At 38.6% G+C, this 15,283-nt stretch overlaps 2 long non-coding RNA genes across 6 annotated transcripts in view; one reads left to right on the top strand and one right to left on the bottom strand.

Annotated features, from left to right (window-relative positions):
* LOC132394298 (uncharacterized) overlaps nt 1-5,319 on the bottom strand; it is a 64,555-nt gene extending 59,236 nt beyond the window's left edge. For 4 of the 5 annotated variants that reach the window (XR_009512262.1, XR_009512263.1, XR_009512264.1 and 1 more), the window contains exons 1-2: nt 925-4,665; nt 264-387 (exon numbers count right to left, since the gene is read on the bottom strand). This is a non-coding gene — a long non-coding RNA (uncharacterized LOC132394298). Of the gene's footprint in view, nt 1-263; nt 388-924; nt 4,666-4,837 lie in introns of those variants that run through there. The other variant, XR_009512265.1, reaches the window with a different exon arrangement.
* LOC132394299 (uncharacterized) overlaps nt 1-15,283 on the top strand; it is a 55,192-nt gene that overhangs the window by 6,454 nt on the left and 33,455 nt on the right. The gene's annotated exons all lie outside the window — the stretch shown is intronic.

The following is a 15,283-nucleotide window of genomic DNA, read 5'->3' as shown; positions in this document are numbered from 1 at the left end:
CTCACTGATTGTTCTGAGATTTATGAATTCTCAGTACCCATAGTTACTTAAAATGCTTGAGTGTTGAGTCCATAATACCCTAAGACATTGCAGCAGTATTAGGCCATTCAGCCCATCACTCCATCATGGCTGTTTTAGTATCTCTGTCAACCCCATTCTAGCCTTCTGCCTGTAACCTTTGATGCCCTTACTAATTAAAAACATATTAACAATCCTATACTATAACAGAGTATGGAACTAAAGAATTGAGATTCATTTCTCACCTCATAGACTATTACTTGTCCCCAGTTCCATTCATTCCCATATGGGTGTTCTAAGAATTAAAGTTTCCGTCAGGCCCACTGCATCATATCATCCAGCATCCAGGATGGTGCAGTGGAGAGTTCACTGAGAATTGTCAAAGAATCATTGAAAATACAAGTATTAAAAAGTTGCTTAAGATTAATGATGACACATTGATGAAGTAACTTTGCTTAGCAACAGGGTGGCATCACATTTTTCAACATATTATTCATCCAGCTGAGTTATAAACACATAATAATTTCAGTATATTACAGACATGTGAATTAGAAGCAGGAGTAGTCTGCTTGGCCCTTCAAACATAGTGTATGTTTCAATACAATTAACTCCACATTCCTATCTTTGCTTGCTGTCTACCTCTTCTTGGATTAGACTGTATAATTGTTATTTTCTTTGCATTTTAACTCTTTATGCCTGCTCATCTAATATACTTGTAGCTGTTTAGTATGTTTCCTGGTGGTAATAGTATGTGTATGCAATTGTTCAGTGGGCTCCTTGGAGGTTACAGTTCTGTCTTTCTGGAAGCTTCTTGGTATCACATTATTTGAATAAGCTGATCTGATTGATTAACTCTATTCTACTTACTTAACTATTATCTACAAATTTGAATGGAATGTCTCTTACCTATGGTATAGGAAGGGCTGGACATATTGATCCACCATCTTTGCTTCTTCTTTTCCTTCCACTACTACATCCCACACGTCTTCATTTCCAATTCTCTTAGTTCTATTAGTGCTTAATAAAACAATCATGAAGCAACAAGTTTTATGCCTCTTTATTGACTTCTGAAAGAACTTTGGTTCAAAAACATCAGAATACAACACTTTCTTTATAAGTAATCATAGTGTCCACCTTCCTTTGAGGAAGGGAACCTGAAAGAATCTTAATCCACTGAGTACAAAATAAATCACCCCTCTTTAAATAGTTAATCCCTTATTTTTCACATAATCACTGGCTTTAGATCCTTCCACAAGAGGAAATATCCTGCCATTGTTAAGACCATTCAAAATGTTATCTGATTCAGTCCAGTACCCTCTCATTCTTGCAGCAGATATAAACCTACTCTGCCCATTATTTCCCCATAGGACAACTGACCCATTTTAAGCATAGATTTTGAATAATAATGCACCACATTCTGAAATGAGATATTGCTGCTTTACAAAGAAATAAAAGTGTACATGTAAATAAATTTAATTCTGCAAGAGATATTGAAGAATTATGTGATTGTGAGTGTATTCTACAACTAAATCTATCATTACTCATAGAAGAGACATCACAAGATTCTAGTGATCCAAATCAAGTAATGACTCTTCATTTCAGACAAGACCCAGATAGAGACCAACAACACAACTTGCCTTGAAAAGATCAAGGAAGATCAGAGTACCTTGGAGAGTTTAAACCATTCCCACAACCAGTGGGCTCATTTCAAAGACACTTCATCTCGTATTTTCAATAATTATTTATTTATTTGTTTGTTTGTTTGTTTGTTTACTTATTATTTCTTCTTTTTGTAGTTGCACAGTTTGTTTTCTTTTGCACTCTGGTTGAATGCTCTAGTTGGATTTTTTTTATTGATTCTGTTTTGGTTATTATACCATAGATTTATGGAGCATGCTTGCAAGAAAATGAATCTCTGTAACAATAAATTTACTTTGAACTTTGAAATTGGTAAATAATGTGTGCAGATGTGAATCATTCTTTCTTTTCAAAGAGGAAATCTATAAAATGGATGCATGTATGTGACATCCAGGTGTAACATTTGAATGCTTGTGATGTAATTAAGGAGCTGAATGAACAAGATGCAGCTAGCGATATCTCTCAATGTCTCAATACATTTCAAAAAGATATCCTACTATCTAGAGCCCAGAAACATTCATTACATTGGAGAGGATATGCTTGACACCAGACTCCAAAAATAGATCTGTACTCTGTCACGACAGGAGGTTATCCAGAGCAGGGATAACTCTTGAAAACTCTTGGAAACATTTGCCTGTTGGAGCAGTAGAAGTCAGGATTACCCTCCAACATGAGTGCTGCAAATCAGGAAAGTCACCGTACAGTGCCATGCAAAGGTTTGGGCACCCTAGTCAAACTCTCTGTGAGTAGAAGATGAACTGATCTCCAAAAGTCATAACGTTAAAGATGAAACATTCTTTCCAACAATTTTTTTTCAACTTTTTTTTTCTCTTCCAGTATTGTAATGCCACGGAAAATGTTTTTTTTTGTTTCCTATTGTATCCTGCAGATTGTTAAAATGTGGCTTTTTTGGTAAATTGATGAACTTGTGCTGAGTAATGGCTAATGCTATTTCACCATATATCTCACACTATATATTACAGCCTCAGATTTTCCTACAGCTCTGTGACTAGAGTGTATGGTTCTACTAGTCGCTTGTGGTGGATACAATTATTTCATATTCCTGGATCTCTGTTTCATCAAAATAGGAATTTTACAAGCAAGATCAAATGCTTGGTTTGCCAACAAGTTCAAATGAAATCATTCAACTAACAAGAATATGGAGAGAATACAGTGATATGAACCACATGAAAACAGAGGGGTTTTATTAAATCAATTTTTTGCAGCAACATCATGGGCCAAAGGTCTGCTGCTATACTATATTCCATATAGCATATATAACTCAGTCAACTCCATCATGGGCACTAGTTTCCACAGCATCCAGGACATCTTCAATGAGCGATGATCAAAAGGAAGCATCCATCATTTAGGACCCCATCACTCAGGTCAAGCCCTCTTCTTATTGGGAGAAGGAACACACTCAACAATTCAGAAGCAGATTCTGCCTCTCTGTCTTCAGATTTCTGAATGGACATTGAACCCATGAACATTAACTCACTACTTGCTTTCGCACTCCTTATTTAAATATTTTATGTTATATATACAGTGGCATACAAATTTTGGGCCCCCTGGTCAAAATTTCTGTTACTGCTAATAGTTAAGTGAGTAGAAGATTAACTGATCTCCAAAAGTCATAAAGTTAAAGATGAAACATTCTTTTCAACATTTTAAGCAAGCTTAGTGTATTATTTTTGTTTTGTACAATTTTAGAGTGAAAAAAAGAAAAGGAGCACCATGAAAAAATTTGGGCACCCCAAGAGATTTGAGCTCTCAGATAACTTTTACCAAGGTCTCAGGCCTTAATTAGCTTGTTTGGGCAATGGCTTGTTCACAGTCATCGTTAGGAAAGGCCAGGTGATGTAAATTTCAAAGCTTTATAAATACCCTGACTCCTCAAACCTTGTCCCAACAATCAGCAGCTGCCTAGCACTCTGAAAATTAAAATAAATGATGCCCACAAAGCAAGAGAAAGCTATAAGAAGATAGCAAAGCATTTTCAGGTAGCCGTTTCCTCAGTGAGTAATGTAATTAGAAATGGCAGTTAACAGGAAGGATGGAGGTCAAGTTGAGGTCTGGAAGACGAAGAAAACTTTCTGAGAGAACTGCTCGAAGGATTGCTAGAAAGGCAAATCAAAACCCCTGTTTGACTGCAATAGACCTTCAGGAAGATTTAGCAGACTCTGGAGTGGTGGTGCACTGTTCTACTGTGCAGCGACATCTGCACAAATATGACCTTCATGGAAGAAAACCTTTCCTGCATCCTCACCACAAAATGCAGCAGCAGAAGTTTGCAAAGGAACATCTAAACAAGCCCGATACATTTTTGAAACAAGTCCTGTGGACTGATGAAGTTAAAATAGAACTTCTTGGCCACAATGAGCAAAGATATATTTGGAGAAAAAAGGGTGCAGAATTTCATGAAAGTAACACCTCTCCAACTGTTAATCACAGGGGTGGATCGATCAGCTTGTGTTGCAGCCAGTGGCACAGGCAACATTTCACTGGTAGAGGGAAGAATGAATTCAACGAAATACCAGCAAATTCTGGAAGCAAACATCACACCATTTGTAAAAAAAAGCTGAAGGTGTAAAGAGGATGGCTTCTACAACAGGATAATGAACCTAAACACACCTCAGAATCCACAATGGATTCTGAGGCGAATACCTCAAGAGGCGCAAGCTGATGGTTTTGTCATGGCCCTCACAGTCCCCTGACATAAACATCATCAAAAATCAGTGGATAGACCTCATAAGTGCAGTGCGTGCAAGACGGCCCAAGAATTTCACAGAACTAGGAGCCTTTTGCAAGGAAGAATGGGCAAAAATCCCCCAAACAAGAATTGAAAGACTCTTAGCTGGCTACAGAAAGCGTTTACAAATTATGATACTTGCCAAAGGGAGTGTTACTAATTATTGACCATGCAGGGTGCCCAAACTTTTGCTTCAGGCCCTTTTCTTTTTTTTTGTTATTTTGAAACTGTAGAAGATGAAAATAAAAAAGTAATCTTGCTTAAAATATTAAAGAAGTGTTTCATCTTTAACTTCATGCCTTTTGGAAATCAGGTCATCTTTTACTCGCTTAGCTATTCACAGTAACAGAAGTTTTGACCAGGGGTGCCCAAAATTTTACATGCCACTATAAGTGGCAGAAGAGATACATCATCTCACAAAATACTACTTACCCTTAGCTGCGTCTTGTCCCAAGTATGAAGAAGCATCTGTAGACATTTATTGAATGAAGGAGTTATCCTCCAAAGAAGATAACCCCTGCTACTTATTGCAGTGTAAATTAGGAGCCACGTGTTCGGTTCAAACTTGATAAGCTAATTCTCATCATAAACATGAAATAAGTCAAGAAAAGTAAGCCACATGCAGTCATGAAGACAGTATTAAATTAAAAGCAGGAAAACATATGAGAAACAAAAATCTACATTTTAATTTAGTTTTCATACCTTCAGTAACCCAACCTAGAAATATTGTTGAATAATAAGTAAAATTTGACCTATTGATTAACTATAGAAGTCTTGCACTTGTTAAGGGTGACTAACTTCAAAGACAACATCAATTGTACAGAAAAGTGAAAGTGAATGGCTGACTTAGTTTGAGTGGGGATTAAAGACCCACAGTCAGTGGGAGTAGAAGACATTGGTATTTTAACTGTGGGAGGTTATTTTATTAGTTAGTAGGCTGTGAATTATCCTCACCTTTGAAGGATCAACAGCCTAATTATGGGTTACAAGATAGATGTGTTTTGCCTATCACTAAGCACAAATAATTGTTTGCTTAAAAAAAGGATGCCCTGTCTGTAATTATTTTATGCAATCTGAACACATTATGACTCGTGTAAATGAAATAGAACTAAAAAGTAATATGCAGATCTCTCATTAAACAACCCCATAATGACGTCATGTTCACATTCTCACCTTAATCTGTGATTTCTGAAAACTGGAACTGCTATTTGGTCAATCCCCTGTTGTTTTTCCTTTGATCACTGTTGTGGTGAGTGCCATATTCCAGTCCTTTCTAAATCAAAGATACCCCTGTGACAAGTTATTTATATGCAGCCACTGCTGTCAGAATCAGGAGGTATCGTGGGCTGCCCCATTCAATTTGAGCAGACTATCTTTTGGAGATAGAAGAAGTAGCAGATGCTGTAATCTGGAGCCAAATATAAGTCACTGGAGGAACTCAGCAGCAGTGGAGGCAAAAGGATAGTCAACATTTTGGGTCAGGACCCTGCCCAAATCTTGGGACTTGGGCAAGGTTTAATCAACATGGTTTATGAATGTTACACTGTGGTTCACGTTATAATGTGTTTCTGCTTTCTGTTTGTTCCTATCTTGTTGCTATCTTATGCAATTTTGATCGGGGTGGACTGGCTCTGCAGCTTACAGTCAACAAACAACAAAGTGCTGGATTGAACTGAACTGTGCTGAAAACAGAACATTCCTGAACTGTTTCAATGACTTTGGGGTTTAATGTTTTATATTCTGTGCTTTTCACTCTGTTTTCTGCTGCTTGTGCGATTTGTTCTTTGTATTGCGTGTTGGGTGTTTGATGTCTTTTTCTTGAATGGCTTCCATGGTTTTATTTGTTTCATGGCTGTCTGTGGGAAAACAAATCTCAGGGTTGTATACTGCTTATATACTTTGATAATAAATGTACTTTGAATCTTTGAATCTTTAAAAAGACACTAGAGACTGTGAATGCTGGAATCTGGAGCCAAACAAAAAATAAATTAAAGAAGGAACTCTCCTCAACTTTTATCTTAGTGCCATTTTCCTGGATTCATCCCATATCCTTTCCCCAATTATATCCAAACCAGGACTATTCTTGATTGTTTTTGGAGATAACAGTTTCTTCAATAAATCTGTCATCAGCTGATAGGTTGAGATGGAAGTAGAATTAGGTGATATTGTGGTAGTTGAAGTAGATGGCCTTTGTGACAGAGAAGATTGGAATAGAATAAAATCATTGTCAAGCCATGGATAAACAAAGTTTCACATAAAATACCAGCTGTGATCGAATTCTTGCTTGAAGCTGTGGGCTCAAAGCTTATTTCTGAGGTGTGAGCATAAGATTCAGACTAATGTTCCAGTAAGTGCTGCATTGTCAAAAGCGGCATCATCTCGTTGAGACTAAACAGAGGCTTTCTCTGTCTTTTTATGCATATGTGAAAGATCTTGTGCCTTACAAATATAAAGGTTTTGCTGCAATCTTAGGTAATAAATAGCTCTCAAACAAAATGGTCAAAAATAACCGTACAGAAAAAAGACACATACTTTGAAAGTGAGAGCTTGTTCCACACAAGCTGTTTTTTTGTATTTCTTACACTCAATTATTCAAAAATACAAGATTGGCCATGAAGTGTTTTAAAAAGTTTGTAAAACTGCGATATCAGTGAAATTCATCCTTTTTTTGTTGGAAGAAACAAACGTGCCATCATCAAAACCAGCTATAAATTCTACAGCAATGTTATCCTCTCTTTGTTCACAATCTTTGGATTGCCTTTTTAATCTATTTTGAATCCAAACTAAGCCGCTAATGTTATGCCCACAATATCAACAAAGTTCCCATATTCTTCAGTTGTGAAATCCCTATAAAAAGGTGGATGGATCTCTGTTTAATATCCCATGCAAAAGATTACAGCACAGCAATCAGTGGCATATTAAACTAATATTTGTATACACATTTTTTGAAGCAATATCCTTAAATCTCTGAGACAAAATGCTACTATAAAACTACAGCTGACGCTTACATCTTACTATTTCCTACTTCCAACTATTGCTATGTTTTATTTAAGTTTGGAACTAAACATCCAAGACATGCCTGCTGATGTCAGGCCACAACTGAGCGATTGCTAACAAAAGTTGTGGAGGAAAATGTATGGAAATTTCCATTGGTTTATCCCATTTTCCATAAGTGACAAAAAAGAGACAGTGGAATTTAGGTAGACATGTCATAGTTGCAGAATTTTACATTATCACATTTATCACTCTACTGATAAGCATTGGAACATTCATACATTTCTAAGAAGTTTAAAGTGAGGAAAACTATATTGTTCTTGGGCATGGTTATTGTAGCATTCAAATCTTTCTTGTTCAAGGGTTCCCAACCTGGGGTCCTTGCTTAATGGTATTGGTTCATGGCATAAGAAAGGTTGGGAAATCCCTGTTCTATTTCAAATTCTATCAGCAAAGGGGTTCACATTTAAATCACTAATCATTTAATGGTTTCTAAGGAGCCTGTGACTACTGGGATAAAGAGCATTAAACTAATTGAAAACAATTTCCTTCCAACATAAATCTGCAATTGAACTGGAATAATGCTGGAACTGGAATCATTACTAGAATAATACTTGTACAGTAGGCACATTTTACACAGGTGACTTGAAATCATACTTCTGGTTAATTCTTGCAGAAATAACTCCTTAATTATTCCTAGCATGTTAATGGTTAGTTGAAGTTTGTACCATATCATTAAAACAACCAAGGTAACACAACTGCATCATCAGTTTTACACTTGGGCATGCATTAATCAGTTATAAATATACCTGAAATACCTGGATAGCAATGAAGCATAAGTATTGTGAAACTGTTTAAAAGAACAAAGGCTATGTGGAGAGAAATCTCAGAATTATCATTGCCTGGTTACTCATTATAGTTTGATGCTCTTACCTCCTACCTGAGTGAAGTCATGCAAGATGCTGACAGATTTACAGCTGGATTAACAGAGGTTCATACTCTATCCTTCTATTTACTGAAAGCATAAAAGATTGCTATGTGCAATAAAAAATAATTAACTTTGTCTTAAAGGCCACCTGTAGAGATAAACCACAAATATATAAGGAGTTAATGGTCACGGATTACAACCCTTCAACAGAACATCTATTACTTAAACCTGGACCTGCAAATCATTTCTAAAGTAATCTTGGCATTTGCACATTTGTGGGAAGACCTTGTGCTTTAAGAATTTTTATCTTCTTTGTGGAGGTTCTCCCCTATGTTTCATACCATTATCCAGCAAGAAAACTTTATGCAATGAAATGGCAGCCATCAGACATCTCTTTCAACTGGTTCTTATTCACCTGCAGAAAGATGCATGACTGTATCCCTGACAGAGTGGCATAAACTTTTTTTTCTTTATCCATTTCTGACAAAAATTTTGAGGATAATCATATATAGTACAAGCTATGCATCAGAAACTAGCTATTCCATTTTGCCGCATATTAATTCGATAATCATTCAGTCCCCTATAGATTCTAAGAATGTTTTCTCTCAATGGAAATTGCCGAACTATTCTAGTGTTACAAGAATCACCCCTTGTAATAATGATCAGTGAGGCACGGAGAATCTGTAGTTACTGACAAGTAACTTTTATTGTCTCAATTAAAAAGCACGAGGGTTCACAAACTAACTACCTGTATGCACCCTACTTGAATCCCTGACTGTGCATGAATAGTCAATGAAGAGGAAAGATATTATCCGGGAAAGGACTCTGGACTGGCCAGGCTTACCTCGTGGTCCCGATCTCCACGTGTCCAAGAGGTCCTCTTTAACCACAATGGTTGGTCTCCAGTTGCTGAAAACATATCGCCCCTATGTATTTGGATCTCCTGACTCTTTCTGCGTTCTTCATCAGTTGAACTGGTGGATCTCTATCTCATTGGCTTAAGGTCACCTGACTTAACTGGGGCACCTTCTTACTGGTTCTAGTCCAGGGATACAACCAACACTGTTTCATGGTTCTGCCCCAGCATTGTGTATCTGTCTCTTTCAACTCTAACTGGCCCAAACAGGGTCTAATGAGATTATACGTTGTTTCTTTGGCAGGGCTGGCATTTTACATTTTAAGTAGCTACTCATCTGAGAATGTCTTCAGGTTTAGCAGGTCATTACCCAAAGGTCCTTATGTCCACATTCACAAGATTATCCCACAGCAAGATTCAGTTCAAATGGGGAGGGGTGAGAGGAGCAAAGATAATTGGTTGCCTGCTTCCCCTGCCCTTGATTCATCAAATCCATGAAGTGTAGACTGTAGTTTATCTGGCCAACATCTCCCTTCACTTGATTCTTTTATCTTCAAATCATTATTCTCCTCTCCTTCAGTTGACTGCCCAGAGAACTGCCAAGGACCACCAGTAGGTGTGCAACACTGACATTCTATAAATAATAACAATCTCTTACTAAATTTACCCCCTTTATACTGACAATTATCTCTGCTGTTTCATGAAAGCATTATCCTCAATTTTGTCCTTTATTTCGGTCTTCCATCTTCACAGTTGATAAACATTGAGCAATACAATTACCAAGGTACATAGAAGTAGTGTGACAACAGAATGTGATTGTTTTCTCACCCACAGGTGTATTTAAACATTTGTTCCCCAAATCCAAAATGTACTCTGTGGGTTACTCAGTATTTCATTTGCCTTATCTGAGTGTGTTTTAATAACTTTAATGTGTTCAGTCCATTGATGGATTATCTCCCTTGTCTCCACTACAGTACATGTCCAGTCTACAGTAAAGTGAGAAACTGGTGGCAACTCAGTCAAAGAAACACAGAAACCCTACAGCACAATACAAGCCCTTTGGCCCACAAAGCTGTGCCAAACATGTCCTTATCTTAGAAATTACCTAGGGTTACCCATAGCCCTCTAATTTTCTGAGCTCCATGTACCTATCCAGGAGTCTCTTAAAAGACTCTATCGTATCCGCCTCGACAACAGTTGCCGGCAGCCCATTCCCTGCACTCACCACTCTCTGCATAAAAAGCTGACCCTGACATCTCCTATGAACCTACTTCAAAGAACCTTAAAACTGTGCCCTCTCGTGTTAGTCATTTCAGCTCTGGGTAAAAGCCTCTGACTATCCACACAATAAATGCCTCTCAGCATCTTATACACAGCTATCAGGTCACCTCTCATCCTCCGCCACTCCAGAGCAAAAAGGCCAACTTCACTCAACCTATTCTCATAAGGCATGCTCCCCAATCCAGGCAACATCCTTGTAAATCTCCTTTGCACCCTTTCTGTAGTTTCCACATCCTTCCTGTAGTGAGGTGATCAGAACTGAGCACAGTACTCCAAGTAGAGTCTGTCCAGGGTCCAATATAGCAGTAATATTACCTCTTGGCTCTTGAACTCAGTCCCACAGTTGATGAAGGCCAATGCTCCATATGCCTTCTTAACCACGGTGTCAACCTGCACAGCAGCTTTGAGTTTCCTATGGACTCAGAACCCAAGATCCCTCTGATCCTCCACACTGCCAAGAGTCTTACCATTAATATTATATTCTGACCTACCAAAATTAACCACCTCATACTTACCTGGGTTGAACTCTGTCTGCTACTTCTCAGCCCAATTTTGCATCCAATCAATGTCCCGCTGTAACCTCTGACAGCCCCCCACACTATCCACAACACCCCCAATCTTTGTATCATCAGCAAACTTATTAATCCATCCCTCCACTTCCTCATCCATGTCATTTATAAGAATCACGAAGAGAAGGAGTCCCAGAACAGATCCCTGAGGTACACCACTGGTCACCAACCCCCATGCAGAATATGACCCGTCTACAACTACTCATTGTCTTCTGTGAGCAAGCCAATTCTGGATCCACAAAGCAAGGTCCCCTTGGATCCCATGCCTTCTTACTTTCTCAATAAGCTTTCCATGGGGTACCTTATCAAATGCCTTGCTGAAATCTGTATTCACCACAGCTACCGCTCTTCCTTCATCAATGTGTTTAGTCACATCCTCAAAAAATTCAATCAGACTCATAAGGCACAACCTGCCTTTCACAAAGCCAGCTGACTATTCCTAATCATATTATTCCTCTCCAAATGTTCATAACTCCTGCCTCTCAAGATCTTCTCCATCAACTTATCAACCACTGAAATAAGACTCACTGGTCCATAATTTCCTGGGCTATTTCTACTCCCTTTCTTAAATAAGGGAACAACATCTGCTACCTTCCAATCCTCTGGAACCTCTCCCATCTCCACTGATGATGTACAAACATTTGTAAATATCATTGCCGGAGGCTCAGCAATCGCCTCCCTTGCCTCCCACAGTAGCCTTGGGTACATCTCATCCATTCCTGGAGACTTACCCAACTTAATGCTTTCCAAAAGCTCCAGCACATCCTCTTTCTTAATGTCTAAATGCTCAAGCTTTTCAATCCACTGCAAGTCATCCCTACAATTGCCAAGATCCTATTCCATAGTGAATACTGAAGCAAAGTATTTATCAAGTATCTCTGCTATCTCCTCCAGTTCCATACACCCTTTTCCACTGTCACACATGATTGGTCCTGTTCTCTCACGTCTTATCCTCTTTCACTTCACATACTTGCTGGGTGCCTTGGGTTTTTCCTTAATCCTGCTCACCAAGGCCTTCTCATGGCCCCTTCTGGCTCTCCCAATTTCAGTCTTAAGCTCCTTCCTGTTGGCCTTATTATCTTCTGGATCTCTATCATTACCTAGTTTTTTTGAACCTTGGTCCATAATAACATAGTCCCACAGATATTGATCTGATGCAGTGCATTGGATCTTGAAGTTCTCCTCATTACTATGTTTCTTACTGGCTAAGGATAAGTTCATCCTCCAACGGCCAGATTTAATGTCACATTCCCTGTGACGATATTGCGACTTTCCAAAGGGCATTGTTTCCATCCCTTGATATAACTTGTGGCCGTTGTTGCTATATAATATGTCTGTCCCACCAATGCATATTGTAAGAAAGGCTGATTATTCACAAGTAAAATAGACAATGAATAGTTCTCATAAATACTGAAACCACAGTTTGTTAGCTTCTGCTTTTTAATTTCTTCTGGACAAGGCCACTAGTCTCTCCTTTGATGGCATCTTGATAAATCTTTCCCTTTCACAGTACCATTCACAACAATAGCTTGTGTTTGTAGGTTACTTAAGGATATCCATGTATTCTCATGATATTTATCAACATTGTGAACCCTTTTCAAAGGGTAGGTTGAATAATTTCCATGTCGAGGAATGTGGAATACTGATCCAACATAAAACCTTCCTTTACCATCATCAAGGGTATCCAGCACTTCGTTGGTTATTATAAAGCTACTAAAATGGCGCAACAGCACCCTTTCTCCAACCCATTCTTTTAGATGTTCATCTGAGGCTCAATTTTTACTTGATGTACATCAAATTGTAATAAATTACTGCCAATCAAGGTAAACAACCATCTAGCATATATAACACATATCACAGTTTTATGCATTTCCTTAGACATGAGGTCTATATGGTCAATAATCAGATTTGTTGTATCTTGAAGGAGCTTCAGAAATTTAACCACATCCAGAATTACTTGGGATATATCTCAATCAAGCTGATTAGTTTGTACCTGATCTTGATAATTTTCTCCAGTAATATCCTATATTTTCTGCTGGAGGGACTGAATCTGGTTTTCTAATTCTGTTATATCTAGTTTGTTCACCGTTGCTACCCTGATGCATAACCTGTTCCCACAAATTCCAATAGTCTTCTTTCCCTTCTATTTTTGACTGACTTAAATTCACTCCTGCTTCAGTGAGTAAATAATTGTTTTGTTGCAGGTGAGCACCATTCAGGCATCATTATTTCAGTTGGATTAAAGATTACCTGCACATGCTGGTCTCCTGGTACCAATATGACAAATTCCTCATATCATCTAGCACTAATCCTACCCCATTTGCATTATGCTGGGTTTGGTACAGTTTCCATCACTTGTGGGTGTGGAGTAGAGATTTTTCTAATAGTTTTGAAAACTTGGAAAGGGCTTGAGCCCTGACAAAACCTCTTCTCTGTGTCCTTTAGTGCCTTCCCCATTCTATTCTTCCCGCATACTACATTCTCCTGTGGGCACTTTACAATGATGGAAACAACCTTCGAGAAGCAAACGGAGTGACCACCCTAGCTGATATACTCTTTTGTAGATCACTGCCACACTCAGTATTCACATGAGTGTAATCCCACAGAACTTTAATCTTACCATGCCTGAAGGCTGCTCAATAATTGGATTTATAGACTGGTTTAGCATTATTCCCTCAGGGATACTGAACAAAGTCAGCTCTTAAAATTTATTGCATAGGAACTGTACCTTTGTACCTTCTGGAATACGAAGGGATTTGTCCATGCATGCCAAGCCATTTACCCCAGTAGAGTACCAATCTGAGTCCCCCCTTTCTCCTTTGTGAGCCCGCATTACCTGAGTCCGTTGAGAAGATTTGTTTTTGTTCACTGAGTGTTCTCCAAGCAGCAACCTCACTGTTGACACATTTGTGCACTGTAAGGGCTCTGAGGCAAGACTGGCCATGGCCCAAGTCATGGCTAATTCCATCGCAACAAAATACATTATTATCTTCAAGTTGAATTAAACCTTCAATGCATAAGGGTAATTTCTGCTCTTATTTTCAGTTTAAATCTTAAAATCATTTAAAGTCCTTATTTTCTACTTGTTCTTCCAGACTATCCAATCTGGACTCCAAATTGTCTTTGCACTTAAGGCGTCCATTTATCCTCACCCAATTTTGCTTCAGGATAAGTGGGATAAGCACTGGCATATTTCCCTTTTCCTTTCATCATTTTGACAAAACTCACAGGGTTCTCAGGATGAAGGAATTGAAAATCACCCCCTTGATAGGACCTGCCCCAGCCGTCTTGGAACAGTTGTTCCAACCTCAAGTCTCCCATATCAGGGCCATCATGTACGTCAATCAGTACGTGATGGTGATAACATTCCTGTTTCTCTCCCAACCAATTTCAGCCAGATGTTATGGTACCAACCACTTTGATCTGGAGAAGTCAGTACTTTGTACCCTGAAAGGCTTGCTTTGTCTGGAATTTCGGAGGGCCCTGAAAACCTTGGATTAAAAAGTGATCATTCTTTGTTCAGGGCTTAATTCTATGGGACTGACTTTGAGTCAAAGTAGGCTTTACTCTGTGGCTTCTTATTTTCTATTTGGTAGGCTGCCACATAATTGGCCTCTTTCACTGTCTCTACCAACTATTGTACCCGCTTTTCTAACACAATCCCATCTATTTCAGGTTCTGACAAATCTAATCCTAACAACTCCTCTAATCCTCTCATGTTCCTTTTGGTTATGAGTGTGTAAGGAGTGTAACCTGTTAAAAATGTATTCCTTATTATCATCAAGGTATAAGGCAAAACTACTAGCCATGTTACGCCATGTTGTTGCACCAGTTTTGCACTCATACTTTTTAGTGTTTGATTCACCCTTTCCACATTTCCACTAGACTGTGGTCTACAGGGTATATGAAATCTCTGCCTGACCCCTAAAAGTGCCGTGACATCTTGCATTATCTTGGCTGTGAAATGTGTGCCTTGATCTGATTTGCTACTCTGGGATAGTCCCCAGCGAATGAATATCTTTTCCAATAAAATTTTTGCAATGTCCTTTGCTGTGTTTGCCTTAGCCAGGAAAGCTTCCACCCACTTCATAAATGTATCTATTACCCCCAGAGTATATTTGTACCCTCCTGGGGTGGCTGGTAATGGACCAACATAATCTATCTGCTAACTAGTCCAAGGCCCTTCCACTATTCTGGTGTGTCAAAGAGCTCTTTTCTTTACATTTCTCTCCAGATTATATTGTGCACAG

This window comes from Hypanus sabinus, chromosome 5 (assembly GCF_030144855.1).
Source record: "Hypanus sabinus isolate sHypSab1 chromosome 5, sHypSab1.hap1, whole genome shotgun sequence".
NCBI classification, from domain to species: Eukaryota; Metazoa; Chordata; class Chondrichthyes; order Myliobatiformes; family Dasyatidae; genus Hypanus; species Hypanus sabinus.
The sequence above is the reverse complement of the archived record's forward strand: the minus strand, read 5'-3'. Positions and strand labels throughout refer to the sequence as shown.